Source organism: Cyclopterus lumpus, chromosome 16 (assembly GCF_009769545.1).
Source record: "Cyclopterus lumpus isolate fCycLum1 chromosome 16, fCycLum1.pri, whole genome shotgun sequence".
Classification (NCBI taxonomy): domain Eukaryota; kingdom Metazoa; phylum Chordata; class Actinopteri; order Perciformes; family Cyclopteridae; genus Cyclopterus; species Cyclopterus lumpus.
In genome coordinates this window covers 6,125,960-6,140,735 of record NC_046981.1, presented here as the reverse complement: position 1 = coordinate 6,140,735, position 14,776 = coordinate 6,125,960, and positions in this window count along the sequence as shown.

Below are 14,776 nucleotides of genomic sequence, written 5' to 3'. Positions count from 1 at the left end.
TAGGTCTAGTGTGCCCCTTGTTGTGGGTGGGACCTGTTACATGCTGAGTCAGATCATAGTTATCAAGGACACCACATAGTTCTATAGACCCTCTGTCCTGGGGATTATCAACATGGATATTAAAATTGCCAACAATGGCAACACGATCAAAATCAATACAGATTATAGACAGCAGTTCAGTAAACTCATCAACGAAGGTTGCACAGTATTTCGGTGGTCTGTAAATGTTGAGGAATTCAGAGCCACATATTCAAAGGAAGATTATTCTATGCCTATTTTGAAAGACGTTTTTAGTTTAATTAACTAAAGTCATGAATGTATATTTATTTTACACTGATACCATATTGTATATTCTTTGGCTCATTACTATACTAATATATTCTTTCATATGCACATCATTTCATATATAATATAAAAGCACATGGCCAGGCTTTAATGATATGATCATATTTTAATATATAATTGTGTATATTTGTTCCCTACATTGTCATTTAACATAATAATTCTAAAGTGGTCTACCGCTTACCCTGGAGATAAAACATTAAATTAGGAATTCATATTAAACATCCCCAAGCTATACTTAACGGCGAACCTTTATCTCTGAATGTGTGTCTACGTGCTTGTGTGTGTACAAGTATACCTCATTTGAATATGCATGGTCATTTCAGATTGAATTTGCCTCACTGTGCGACTAATTTGTGCTCCAATAAGTAGAATAATCCCCAGGCCATGTAACCTTCCCATTCTGTTCTAAATACGCTTAGATGCTAAAACTGTGTCCAATAATTAGCCATTAACTTAACCTATTAGAGATTAGTCTGGGAAAGCCAAGTATAGGTGAGCTACGCAGCACGCAACAAGCAAACCAATTTGTGATTTTGGGCCTCACAAAATAAACTGAATTAAATTGAACGTCAACATTTAAGACATTAACAAAGAAAATAGAAGCCTTATGTCTTCCCGTTATTACAAAGTATGGTCATCCTTTATCATTTTTTGAATTCTTAAGTGAAGGCTGTACATTGATCAGTAGCCACTGTATTACTATTCCTGCTTAGGGGTAAACCCATCTCTCCCATAAGAACAGACTGCTGAACAGCTATGACTATTCCGTAAAGGTTCATGCAGAGTCCATCCCACTCTCACTGCCCAGTTGTCAGGTACCGCTGCTTGGTCAGCGCCCTGCGGTGTTGACACTGACCAACCGAGGCACCTTTAGCGTATGTATGAGGCTTTTAACTCACTCTAATGCAAACTCATCCGCTGACACAGCAAAACGAGCAAGACAGTCCGATAGGGCAAGGGACTTCTTTCACTTACCTATTTAAAATAACTTCCAGAATTGCGTCCCCTGGAGAGGGGGCATCGCTTGAAGACTTTGGGGAGGTTGCACCCATATCCCTGGCAGAGGCCGCTAAGGTTGTCAAAAAACTCCTTGGTGGCAAGGTGACATTGGTGGATGAGATCCGCCCTGAGATGCTGAAGGCCCATGGACTGGCAGGGGTGGTGGTTCCCATTTTCAAAAAGGGGGACCGGAGAGTGTGCTCGAATTATCGTGGTATCACACTACTCAGCCTCCCGGGGAAAGCTTATGCCAGGGCGCTGGAAAGGAGGCTCCGACCGTTTGTCGAACCTCAGATTCAAGAGGAGCAGTGTGGATTTCGTCTTTGCGGTGGAACCGTGGAGACTACTGGAGGGGTCCTGGGAGCTTGCCCAACCAGTCCACATGTGCTTTGTGGACTTGGAGAAGGCTTTTGAGTGGGTCCCTCTGGGTTTTCCCTTTTTGCGGGGATGAGAGTTAGCACCTCCAAATCTGAGGCCATGGTGCTCTGCCGGAAACCGGTGGACTGCTCCCTCCAGGTGGGGACGGAGTGCCGACCCCAAGCGAAGGAGTTCAAGTATCTCAGGGTCTTGTCGGGAGTGCTGTAAGTCAATCACTGTTGCATTTACGCAGACGATACAATGTTATGTATAACTTCAGAAACAATTGAGCATACTGTTAATGCACCACAGTTTACTCTTTCCTCGAAATATATATTTTTTCTAAATCAGATACATGTATACAAAATGGTGTCTCTCCACTACAGATACATCACACACACACACACACACACACAAACCCACACACACACACACACACACACACACACACATACATACAACACAGTAGTCTGGCACTTATCCAGGTAGCAGCAATGACATGATGAATTGTCTTCATCTCCCAGTCTCCAGATTGGGTTATACAAAGACAGACATCTATCCACTGGGGAGAAGCGTCACATCATTTAATCCTCTGTGGCTACTTAACCTTTCATTGCTACTGCGTACCATGTGGGTGGAACATTGTAAAGCCCTCTCAGGTGTACTCAGGTACAAGAGCCAGGCACAGGCACAGAGCGGGCATTGGATTAAATAGATGATCAATCTGAGCCTTGGCAGTAATCCTAAAAATTATGCAATATAGTAAAAGGGGAAAAGCATTCAAAACACTGGTCATATCAATATGGAAAATAATTTGTAGCAGGTGACTTTGTGTTAGGTTGTTTGAAGGAGCAAAACCAGTGCAGGTTCTTTGGCTGAATGCTAAAGTGTGACCACAAACATCACAAAGGGAATGTTATGTTGTATGGGATGTTTACACAATTATTTGTTGTTCACACTACGTGCCATTTAATGCAATGGAAAGCATTGGTGTCCTCATTATGCATGTTCCTTATCGCCCAGCCCTGTTGTCATCTATTTCTCTTTGCATTCACTCCTCCTCTCCAATCTTTCTCTCGTAAACACACTTCAGTAACACGTTATAAGCACCAGCAAAAGATCCTGCCATATTGTATCCAGTCATAAATACCCTCTCAGCAGGAGGGTCATCTGTACTGTATGTTTATTAGTGAGTGTATATAACCTCAGTAATACAATTCATTAATCACGTAAACCCAGTGCTTTCCAAACCATTTGCTGCAGCAGTGCCACTTGTAAGGTTTGAGAAACTCTTTCAACAATGTTGTGCTGAAGGTATCATGTCTCCTATTCTTTTTTTCCGCGGGTGTTTTTTTCCCCTTCTCTCACCTTGCTGGTTGTGATCACTGACAGAAAGCGCTTTTGGAGTATTCACATGTGCGAGAGACCACCTGCCGAGAGAGCTGCTGTCGACAGCTTCACACACATGCACACAGACGCACATCTTAGAATGCCTGTGATGTAACCTCTACCCCTCCTTGTCAAAGAAAAGTATTTTATATAAATGTTTATGCAGGACAGAGAGGGTTACCACCACCTCCTGTTTTCCCTTCTCTTTTAGCTGAACGCAAAATCCAGGACATTTGGAGTAAATCAAACGGCTTCAGATGTTTATTTCCGTACTCCGTGTTTTCAGGGATGTTTGGTAGACTTTCAAATAGTCTTTGATTAGATAAAAAAAAACATTTTTAAGCCTGAAAGTGACAATGTGTACAGTGCTACCATAGATAAAGGCATATTTGTCACAATCAACAGATTTGTCTTTCAGTCACCTTTTATATCTCTCCAGGTTAGGTTAGTGTCATAGTTATCCATCAGCGGGGGTTCTACAACGGACATGCTGAGGCTGCATTTACACCACATCAGGCTCCAATCCTCCCATTATTTTAAATGCGTTTGGGTTGAGATGGTCGCCGTCACGCAGTGGGCCTTGAGGCAGGGAAAAAAAAAGAAAGTTGAAACAGAATCCACTTTTGAAGAAACACAATTCTAAATCACACTGATGTGGCCAATCATGTCACCAGTGATCCAGAGCTGAACAACCCAGCCATGAGGGAACAATAAGACAATAATTGCTGTGCAGTAGCCTTGTGTTTATGGGCCATTAAGTGACACGCCCTCATTGCCCCACAATCGTGTGCTGCAACGGCCAACATTTTTTTGTGAATGTAGCCTTCCAGTTGCCTACATTGCAGCTTGTCCTGATAGCCCGTCATGATAATTAAAAAAAATAAAATAATGCTTTTTATTTGTAAAGCACGTTTCATTCAAATGAATCTCAGAGTGCTACAGAGCCAGTAGATAGTTAAAAACAAACTATAACAGAAAAGAAAAAAAAATATATATATAAAAAGGTCAATAATTAGGCATTTAATGTCCTGTATCAGGTTTCAAGGGTAATCAGCACAACTTTCAAAGACTTTTTTTTCACTCATGTTTCTCCAGAATACATGTTGTGAAAAGTATTGGCAGTATGATAGTTAATGCATATATCAACACTCGGGGAGGCAGAAGGGTGCACAGCATGTGACTGTGGAGCAGTTATTATCTCCTTTTGTTGCACACGATGCACATTCCGGTAGTATTCTGAACAGGTAATGAAAACAGAACACTCGTCAGCTGGGTCTTGAAAAGGTACCTGGAGGCTGCCATCATTTTGGGTTGTATGGAAGTTCAGAACATTCATAAAACATGACTTTACAGACCCTCACTGCCCGAAGCCTAAAACCATTATCCTGACCAGGTTGAGAAAATGCAAACTCAGTGATTCTAATGTCAGACTGATACACTTTCTCTTCCATCCACGATGAACCACGCTTAACGGGTCTGCCGCCAAGGGGGCGGGGCTACAAACGTGCACCCGCGTGCATTCTAAATCTAAAAAGCCTCACTCAGCAGAGTATTTGCTTGAAATCCAAACCATGAATCCAATCATGTGTTTATTTATAAGCAATACAATATTCTGTTCTTCCACAATAAACTCACAGTTCTCCACAATTACTCTTGTTTGTTGTAGTTATTTTACTTTTTTTACACAAGTTGTTGTGGTATTATAATAATTCATGGGATAATTCAGTACATGACTTTAATTTTAAGCCATGGTCCCCACGATAATCGTTAAAGACATGTGGCCTTTGATGGAAATGAGGCAAAACCAAAGAATAAATTAATTAATAGTAATAAAACATCTGTTTTTGCTGTGGGCATGTTGTTATAATGTAAGTTATCTTGATTGTGTACAGAATGTGTCTTTCATTTTTCTTGACATTTAGCCAACTGTCTCAAGCTTGATGGGGCTCGAAGACTGAGTAACAAGCACAATAATGTCCCTATTTTTTCCTTCCCCCCCCCTCCTCTTTTCATCCGTCCCTCCTCTTTCTTTTCTCATTCTTTATGTGCGGCGTACATTTTCACTGTTAAATGGAATTATGATCAAAGAGTTTGTGGCTGCGTATTGTGTATCCTCACGTTAGTCACACATCAGTGAGTTGAATTTTGATCTGCCTGGAGCGTCGCAGACTAAAAAGCAAGGCAAGACAGAGGGAAGTGGAAGAAGGAGAGGGGGGGGGGGGGGGGGCAATAAAGAAAGAAAGCGAAAATAGGAAACATGGAAGAGAGAGAAAACAATGTACTCTGGTGCCAGGATCTTTTTTCTTTATGCATATCACTGCCTCTCTCTACCTCTCCCCCCTCTCTCTCTCTCTTGCCATCCTTTTTTTCTCTCTGTCTCCCTTGAAGCTTGTCAGTAAGAGCCTTGGCTGCCACCAAGGGAATTGGAGGGTATAGGATGTGTGTCGAGCAGTGGAGGGAGGGTAACCGACAGAGGGAACGTGAGATGAAGAGAAAGAGAGAGTGGAAGAGTCACAGGTGGGTTGAATAATGAGGTAATGTAATAATGATTGTCTTCTCTTTGTGATGACAGTACTGAAAAATCGCCCCACAAATTCTAAAATGTGCAAATGTTCCACTGTCGCATGTCAACTGTAAGGAAATCCATATATACATTTAGAGTAGGTTGTGTGTGTACTGACTTAGATTTATTAACATAATAAAAAACCTTAACACAATTATATCTCCTTCCTAGTCAGTTTATGCTGTACTCACAATACTGAAAACAGTTTCATAACCACCCGATATTACAGAATTCCCTGTTTATTCTTTTTACCAGTAAAGGGTCTACCCTCCCACACACCCATAGTGATATGGAGATGATGACAATCCACACATCCTCTAAATACACAGATTTGCCATCAAGTGCACTCTTTTAAAGATATGAAATTTCTGCGCGGCACTGAATATATTCAAATCAACAATTTCTATGTGCAGTCCATGAAAAAAATAAACAAAGAATAAAAACCACCCAAAGCTCGGTTGTCTGTAGACCCAATACTACTGTATTGAATATGAGGGATGTTTCTTGACGGGAAGTCTTTTTGATCCATTGTCAGTTTGGTGATTTGTTTCTGTTGTCTTTATACTTGACAACTTTCCTCACTCACTGACACAGCAGATACTCCAAATGCTCAGTGCCTCTCACGCTCTTGTCTTTTGAGGGATTCAAGGGCTGATTGTGTTACATCAGAAAACCCAAAGCTGTCAGCAAGCTTATGCTTAAACAATAAAGGCTTGCTAAAAATAGTTATTTGCAGTACAATTTGTTTTCAGACTACAGCACTACAGCATGCACGGACATGTTCAGACACGCTCATGTATATATATATATATATATATATATATATATATATATATATATATCACTTTACCTCTGCTTAACTCAACTCAGCATTATCTAGCCCCCAGAGGTTGGATGTTGAACCCCTTGCGAAGTCATTAGTTTGCAATAGCCTGTACAGTGTGTATGGATTTGCATGTGTGTGTGAATTGATATGGACATAACTACTAAATAGCTGAGTGATGGAGAGATATTTGAGGGATGGGAATGATGACAGGCTGTGTATCTAATTTTTTTTTTTAAAGTAAATATATTTGGCTATTGCTGGTACATCTTCCAAAGACCATGACCCTCCCCAGGACCACGCCATCTGCCTTCTCAAGAGGGTCTGGAGGTCGTGGCCTGGGGAAGATAATTGAGAGCCATAACACAGGAAGGCAAAGGCGGAAATGCTGAGACAGTTACAGATGTAGTTTAAAATGCTTGACCATATACCACACACACTTTTTTTCTTTCTTTCTATATTCAAGGATAACTCATATTTAGCAGATCACGTCAACTAAAGGTATACAGTAACGTTTCTGTTGCAGGCTAGAAGGCATGTGCACATATTTTTTAACAGTCCAACCCATCCACAAGCAGACAGATATCTCTTGCCTCATTGAAGCAGTACTGACCGGGCCAACCTTCAGTGACACAACTACAGCACACATGGGATCTACGCGTCTGTCCTAAGAGAAGAGAGTTCAGGGGTCTTGGCTCCGGGAAAATAATTGGGTAGCAGCCAGACAGGCCAACGCCGAGCCGGGCCAGATTTATCCAAGTTGCAGTCAGACAGACATAAACTAGGCAGTTAGTGAGTCCAGTGAGGCCAGAGCAGCACTGACCAGGGCAACCAGTATGTTGACATGTTTTCACACCCAGAACACATCAGGGGGATATATAAGGATTCTTCTGTGAGACAGAGATGTGGAACTGCTCTGAAGAGGGCTCGTCTTTCAACCGGTGGCCTGTCACTCATTCGTTTTTCACAAAAACCTTGTTAAAAAAGGAAAAGTTTAATGAAACAAATGAAAGAAAAAGATATACATGTTTGAATGTTTGATGACTTAAATGAAAAATGCTTGGTTTAAAGGCTAGGACATATTTTCACCCTGTTGGACTTCAAGTTCTCTTGAACTGTCATTTTTTGCAAAAATAAAGTAAAGCGTGCTCTTCTATCCTGAGCAAACTGAAAAATAAAACGTATAGATTTCTTTTCAACCAAATTGTGAGTCAATTTTTTGCTCATATTGGAATGTTTAACGCCGTCTCAAATTGAAATTTCAGGCAGGTCTTATTTTTATGTCCTGTGAACCAAACCATTTTGTTTTCTTATTCAAAATATGTATTATTATACATATATTTGAAACTGACACTTTAACTAATACCCTTATAAAAACAGCAAGCATATTAATATACGGGAGAAAAAGATTAATGGAAGTCATTAACAGTCTCCTTATTTAGATTCTGTGGCCCAAAGCCAATGTGCATGCATAGCAGCCAAAACAGCAGTAACTGACCCAGCCGGCCTGCCAGATGAGATGCCCTTACCGTGCCTTCACATCCGCAACACACCGGGGACATATGGGGACAGCTGGAGCAGACAAGGTGAGAGCCTCAGTTCTCGGTGCTGAGACAGATACAGTAATTGGCCAACAGACAGAGACAGGCTGCATAACCTGCCCAACACAGTTTCAACCAGCGTATACTGTTACATTGGAAGAAGTCCCGCATCCCACAATGCATCTATCCTGCTTCGTACTGCATTGTAATTCTTCGACGCGATGGGAATGTTGCACAGAAAAATATTAGCGACAATCTAAGAAAACCAGAACAGAGCGTAAGCAGTGGTGAAAAACTTGCATTTGATGTCATTCAGTTAGTCGCTAGTACAAGTATGTTTTTCTTACATTTTCACTACTTCTTTCCACTCCTTTGATCCAGATTGAAATATCTCAACATAACATATAGATTGTAAAGATGTTTATGGTCTGCGGCAGATGAATGATTACTTTTCCATCTACTGCCGTCATCATGTCTGAATTTAAACTGTGAACAGATACCTGCCTCATGGAAGATCATTTACAGATTTACTGTTTGCAACCGACATCTGCATCAAGTGCTGGAGATGTGTTCAATGGAAGCTTTCGATATTTGTTCAGATTTGGACGCCCTCGCTCTGTTATAAGAACACTGGACACTTGTGTTGTGTTTTGTTAATGTCCTTTTGAAAAAACACAGATTACTCTTTATTTGTTGTAGTTATTTTTACTTAGCAAGTGTTTGCGGTATTATAATAATTCATGGAATAATTCAGTACATGAATTTAATTTTAAGCCATGGTCCCCACGATAATCGTTAAAGACCATGTGGCCTGTGATGGAAATGAGGCAAAACCAAAGAATAAATAAATTAATAGTAATAAAACATCCATCTTTGCTGTGGGCATGTTGTTAATAAGTTATCTTGATTGTGTACAGTATCTGTCATTTTCTTGACATTTAGCCAACTGTCTCAAGCAAATATATAGCAAAGGAGATTTGGGCCAGATTTGAAATAGCGCATGTGCATACAAGTGTGTGTTTTCTTGTGTGTGTGTGTGTGTAGTGTAGTGTAATGTAATGTAGTGTATATGTGTTATTGGCCCTGGGGAGTCCGACTCAGACCAAATTACCTGTCAGGGGTTGACATCACCTACCCCCCAGCCAACCACACACAGAGGACAACTGGGCCCTGCTCCAAGGCTCCTGCGATCTGTCAGCTCAACTAGCCTCTCCTTCTTCCTCTTTCCATCTATCTGAATATGTGTTACCCTCTTCTTGCATTTCCTTCTTTCTGTGATAGTATAAGATCAGGAAAGTCAGGCCAATCTAAAAAAAAATGCCCAATGTCTCCCTCTGGTGCCTGGTTATTATTGCAGCCTGATGACTACATCATACACACACACACACACACACAGATGCACGCACACACACACACACACTCACACACATGTTAGATATAAATGCTGGTGTCTCTTTCTGTCACACACACCTGGAGGTAGATGTGTCAGTGGTCTTTGTATCCTTGGGTCCTAAGGCCCCTGGCTGTCCCTCATCATGCCACTATCGCCGCTTGTGAATGGATGCCCCCAACACCCAGATACTCTTTCAGACACTGAGACACGCCACAAATTGCCCCCAAACAAGCACATACATTCAAACGCATAATGGAAAGTGAATGTCACCCATAAGCATAATATCCACACAGGATGATACACTGGTTCTCTCTCTCCCTATCTCTCTCCCTCTCACGCACGCTATATGACCCCTCCGCCCCCCAAATTCACCAGAGAGTGAGAACATGTCTGATTGGGCTGCACTTGTCAAAACAGCAGTGGAATGAAGCTGAATGTTCTCTCAAGGTCACCAATATTTCAACTGGACTTCCTACAGGAAAAAGACTGACTACTGACAGAGCACAGACACTATGTGATATGTATAATGCATTTTTTAACACTATGGGCCAAAGCTGAATACAACTGCTGTTGCTTGTAGGCAACAATGTTTTGCAACCCGGAGCCATGGATGCCCAAGAGTTTTCATCCTCTACTACTGTATTAACGGTTAAAGTCAATCCTAAACATGGGCCTCTTGTATGAGAACATTACAAGGTGTGTTCAAAGTTCACAAATTAAGATGTTGTTATTCCAATTCATACAGATAGTTTAAAATCCACTCAAGATTAAATTTGTTTATAGTAGCTTGTCAGAATGGAAAGTAATGCAGCTATTAGCTGCATTATTATTATTATTGTTATAGTGAACCACTCACCATGTCCAACATAGAGTGCTTAATAAATGTTTTTTTTAGTTTGAAACTACCACTCGTGGCAATTGTTGCCATTTTACTAGACCCTGTTTGTGGCCCTATGGTCCAAGACACATTCCCACATTTAGGATGATTCTTTAAAAAAAAGTTATGCCATTACATATTTTATATGAGGGGTGGGGAATCGTTAATGATATTTTTGATAAATCCATGCTGATCACTGAAATGAGTTTTAATATGTGAGAAGGTGTTCTTGTATTAGAAAGGAACCTGTCCATGGTGTGTCCCACCTCTTATTGTAGCATAAGAACAAGATAAGGGAAAAAGAAATGCATCAAGGTTAACGCTGTCTGAGAAAAAATTATGTTTATCTTACAGGAAGGCGGATAATAAGATATTTGCTAATAGGATATCTCTTTTACTTAATCTAACTTTTTCATAAACCAAAAACAAGTCTGAAAAAGTTGCCACGTACTGAAACTCATGTGAAACGGTCTTAAAAAGAGGGAGATGCTTTTCAAGGCAATAGACCAGAGGATAACAAACACCGAAGCTTAATGGGGGATTTATTATTTTTTTTTTTTGCAACACCACTGATATTGCCTGATAAATCAACTCCTGCATGCACACAGAAATGCATCATCTGATTTATCCAACCCACCGTGAAAGACTGAAATTGCTTTTTTTTTCTTCCTCCTGTGTGGCAACACTCCGTGTTGAAGGGCTTCTTTTAAGACCCAGGAGCTTCAACCAGTTTTTTTTCCGATGTGTCAGGATTTCTATTCATTTGCCGTCCAGGCATGTAAAACCATCACAGGCTCACCTACATGTAAATGCTCTCAGTACAAGACGAGATAAACCCATTTTCGGGTCAGGGACAGCTGGACTTAAAGTTATTTAGTGATGCTGTCAGGCGATTTATTCCTACTTGGTCCAATTTACATGGAGCTCTCTCCGTCTTGAGCTATGCTCTCCGTCTTGAGCTATGCTCTCCGTCTTGAGCTATGCTTCCTTAGGCTTCCTTGTTGAGATTGAATGTGTGAGGGGAAGATCCGTCCTTTTAGTCAGACTGGAATTTCAGCATTGAGTCTAAGATTGACTAGCTGTCACCGGATATTGATTTCCTCTCGCCTCCTTAGTTCATAGCAATAAGCCAAGGGTAAATCCCAGGTTACCACACAGTTCTTGCATGGACAGGAGCCTGCAATTCCCTAATGGAGTGTTTTGGTCTTATTTGTATCCTCTGATGTACATTCGTTACTAGGTAACTTTGAAACATTGTTCCAGCACTTATAAAACTTAAGACACCATTTTTTCCAGCTTCATATCGACATGCATACTGTTGAATTCGGGATAAAACTAAATGAGAAAAAATGTATTTTTCTCTCTGGAAAGAACAGTCAGCGACACAAAGAAGCCAATGGTCCAAAGCAGATAATGCATGAAGGATTAAAGGTTTACGATTAAAATGCCATGGAGGAAAAACGAGACTTACAAGTTCCTGAATTATGATGTTGTGGTATTCATCAGCTGATTAGTGATAATGATCGTTACGATCGCGGTGGTTAATCAGCTCGCTAAAAGAATAATGAGAGGGCGCTTGTTAGAAAGCCAAACACCTGCAAGGGCAGATGCGTGTGTGTGTGTATGTGTGTGTGTAGGTTTGGTGTGAGTGTATGGTTGGACGTGGTCCAAGTGGAGTTCTTATAAGCGAATATGGCACAGGCATCGCTCCTCATCACCCACAGCAGAATATCACATCTCTGCGGCATTCAATGCCTCTTTTTCTCTCCACTACCATGTTCTCTGGCTTTTTCTTTTACTCTGATTTCACACTATAACTTTCTTAAGATTACATTAGTCTCTTCAAAAAAACAGAATGCTAAATGGGAAATAATTGTGATAACTCAACACTGTGTATAACATAAACATGTTATTAACAACAATTTATTGAACGGACAAATACAGAAAGCTGGCACACATGTCGAAATGCATTTGAATTCAGCATCACGACATAGTTGACCTTTAGCAAGCTTGCAATATTACATTTTGTTTCCCAATATTTTGTTCATCCACGTGAACATAAATGAGGTTGGACAAACATTACTTTCAGTTTATGACGCCACAAACTACACCCTCCGAAGCCAAATAGAAAGAGACAGATAGATACAGTAGACAGAGATACAGATACTGTAGCAAACTACGTTGTTTTCACTGTTGTGGCAGCTCTGCAGGAGGGCAATATTTTTGTCCCGCTAGTGTGAGCCCAGATAACTAATACATGTTTTATGTGTGTGTGTGTGTGTGTGCACAATATGTGAGTGTAATATGTGAGTGTAATATGTGCAGTGGAGGGTGATTTGTGTGTTTGTGTGGTGGGGAGATAGTTATGTATGCAGGACTCCGGAGTCAGATCAAATAGATGTCTCGCACCCTCCAGACCTCTTTGGCCTAAGCTGAGTCGTCTCCATCTATTGCCCGTGTGCATTGCCCAAGGAGAGACACACAAGTAGCTCTTCACTTACAATTACTTCTCGGAAACTGGGAATCCCCGAGATGTGCCACTAAAGTCCAGCCTAGTTAATCTTTTACTTTTGTGTTGTCGTTGTTGTAAAGTTTTTTTTGTATTTTATTAAGAAAAACATACAAATGAATTTGGTCGCAATATAACCCCCCCCCCCCTTCCCACACACACACACACACACACACACACACACACACACACACACCCCCAAGCTCCAATTTAACCACTTGCTATGTTTTTCACCGTTGGTCGTTGGATCGGAGCATTGTTGGCACATAATTTCCTAAGGAAACCCCCTTTTCTGCATTGTTTCTCAGTGAATGTCACAGCGGATTAGGGGCAAAGCAGAGGGACAGTGGAGGGTGAAGGGGTGCGTTTGACGTGCATCATGGGTCGAGGCAGGCAGACCCCCTGCCGGGTGGCCTTGGCTGTCGAAACCTTTAATTATGGCTTCATTGACAAGGTTGCAGATGGTCCAGCTGAAGAGGGATTAAAGACACAGGACAGCACACGTCCTCCAAAAATCTATCTCTATCCTTTCCTGTGTGTGTTTCTTTCTCTTTCTCTTTCCCACCCAATACCTTTTATCATTTATTTTAATACAACTGCATGTGGTCTTTTGCAACCAGCATAAACTGTGGTTATATTAAGAGAAAAGTGTTTTTTCTTGCGTCCGACACTGATAATATGCTTCTGCATCCCATCTCATCCTTATCTGATGTAAATGCAATAAAGACGCTTAAAGATCCTATATTAAAATACAAAACCCTTGCATTCATTCTTCTTGAAAGCCCCTTTTCCCCCTCATTCACACAAACACAAGTCGTGTTTTTCTTCTTCTTCTGTGGGATGATGGAAGAAAAAAGCTCTCAGTAATTGATGTTATTACCATGCATCACCTGTCACTGCCTCACTAAATGCACGGGGACGGAGAGTCACCGAAATGGCAGCGAGGAAAAGTCTGAGGAAAGGTGAAGACACAATGGAGTGCTCTTGGGTAATGGTATGCATTTGTATCTACAAACCACATACAGACGTGAGGAAGGACAGAGAAAGAATGAAGTACAGAAGGAAATAAAAAGGAGTAAGAGAAAAGACACAGGACAGAGAGAGAGGAAATGCTAATGAGAGAGAAGAGAGCAATCATTGCTTCAAGTGATTGCATAGATGAGGGATAATTTATTATAAATGTGTGGCTAGCTTCCTTTGACTTAGATGCATTAGCTTTGCCCCACAACTGTTCCTCAATAGATTTCAGGAATCGCAATTGTGTCCCCCAGTATCATGCAAATGACTGACTGTTGGCCAGCTCCTCATTCATACATTGCATTCAGTGGCCCCTCGCCAAACCACTGTCCCATAATTAATGAGTCATTCCCAGTTCTTTCCTCCAGTAAGGTTAATACTATTTACAACTTAAACCATGGAGGGAGAAGAGGAGCAAAGTTTTTTTTTTTTTACAAGAATAATGTAGTTCGAAAACTTTTAACCCATCTACATGTTCCATAATAATAATGTCGGTAACACTAAAAGTAACATTCAATTTACAGACTGTGAGAGCAAACGTATTGTCAGAACGTCACTTATCATCTGCACGTGATGGACAACTCTGAGTAATAAACACAGCATTCACTCAACACAAATGAATTTGTGAAGCAGTTTATGAAATGATGCATCCAAGCAAATTGAATTATACCATCTGTGGTTTATGTGGTTTTAAGCCTCAAGGGACAGCTTAGATTGCTGTTGACATGAAGCCATTATGGTAGCTACAGTATGTCTGTATCAGTTTGTGTTCAAAACATCTAAACACATGCACACACAAGTCTGGCTTTATATATTAAGAATGAGTTTTCATCATTTAACGTCACAAACATACTCTGGGTTTAGGTGTGGCACACCCACAGATTGGTTGTCAAATTGGTCAAATGGCTGTTTATGCCACTACATTTGCTCTCTCATAAAAAAAAAATTTAAAAAAATCTCTCA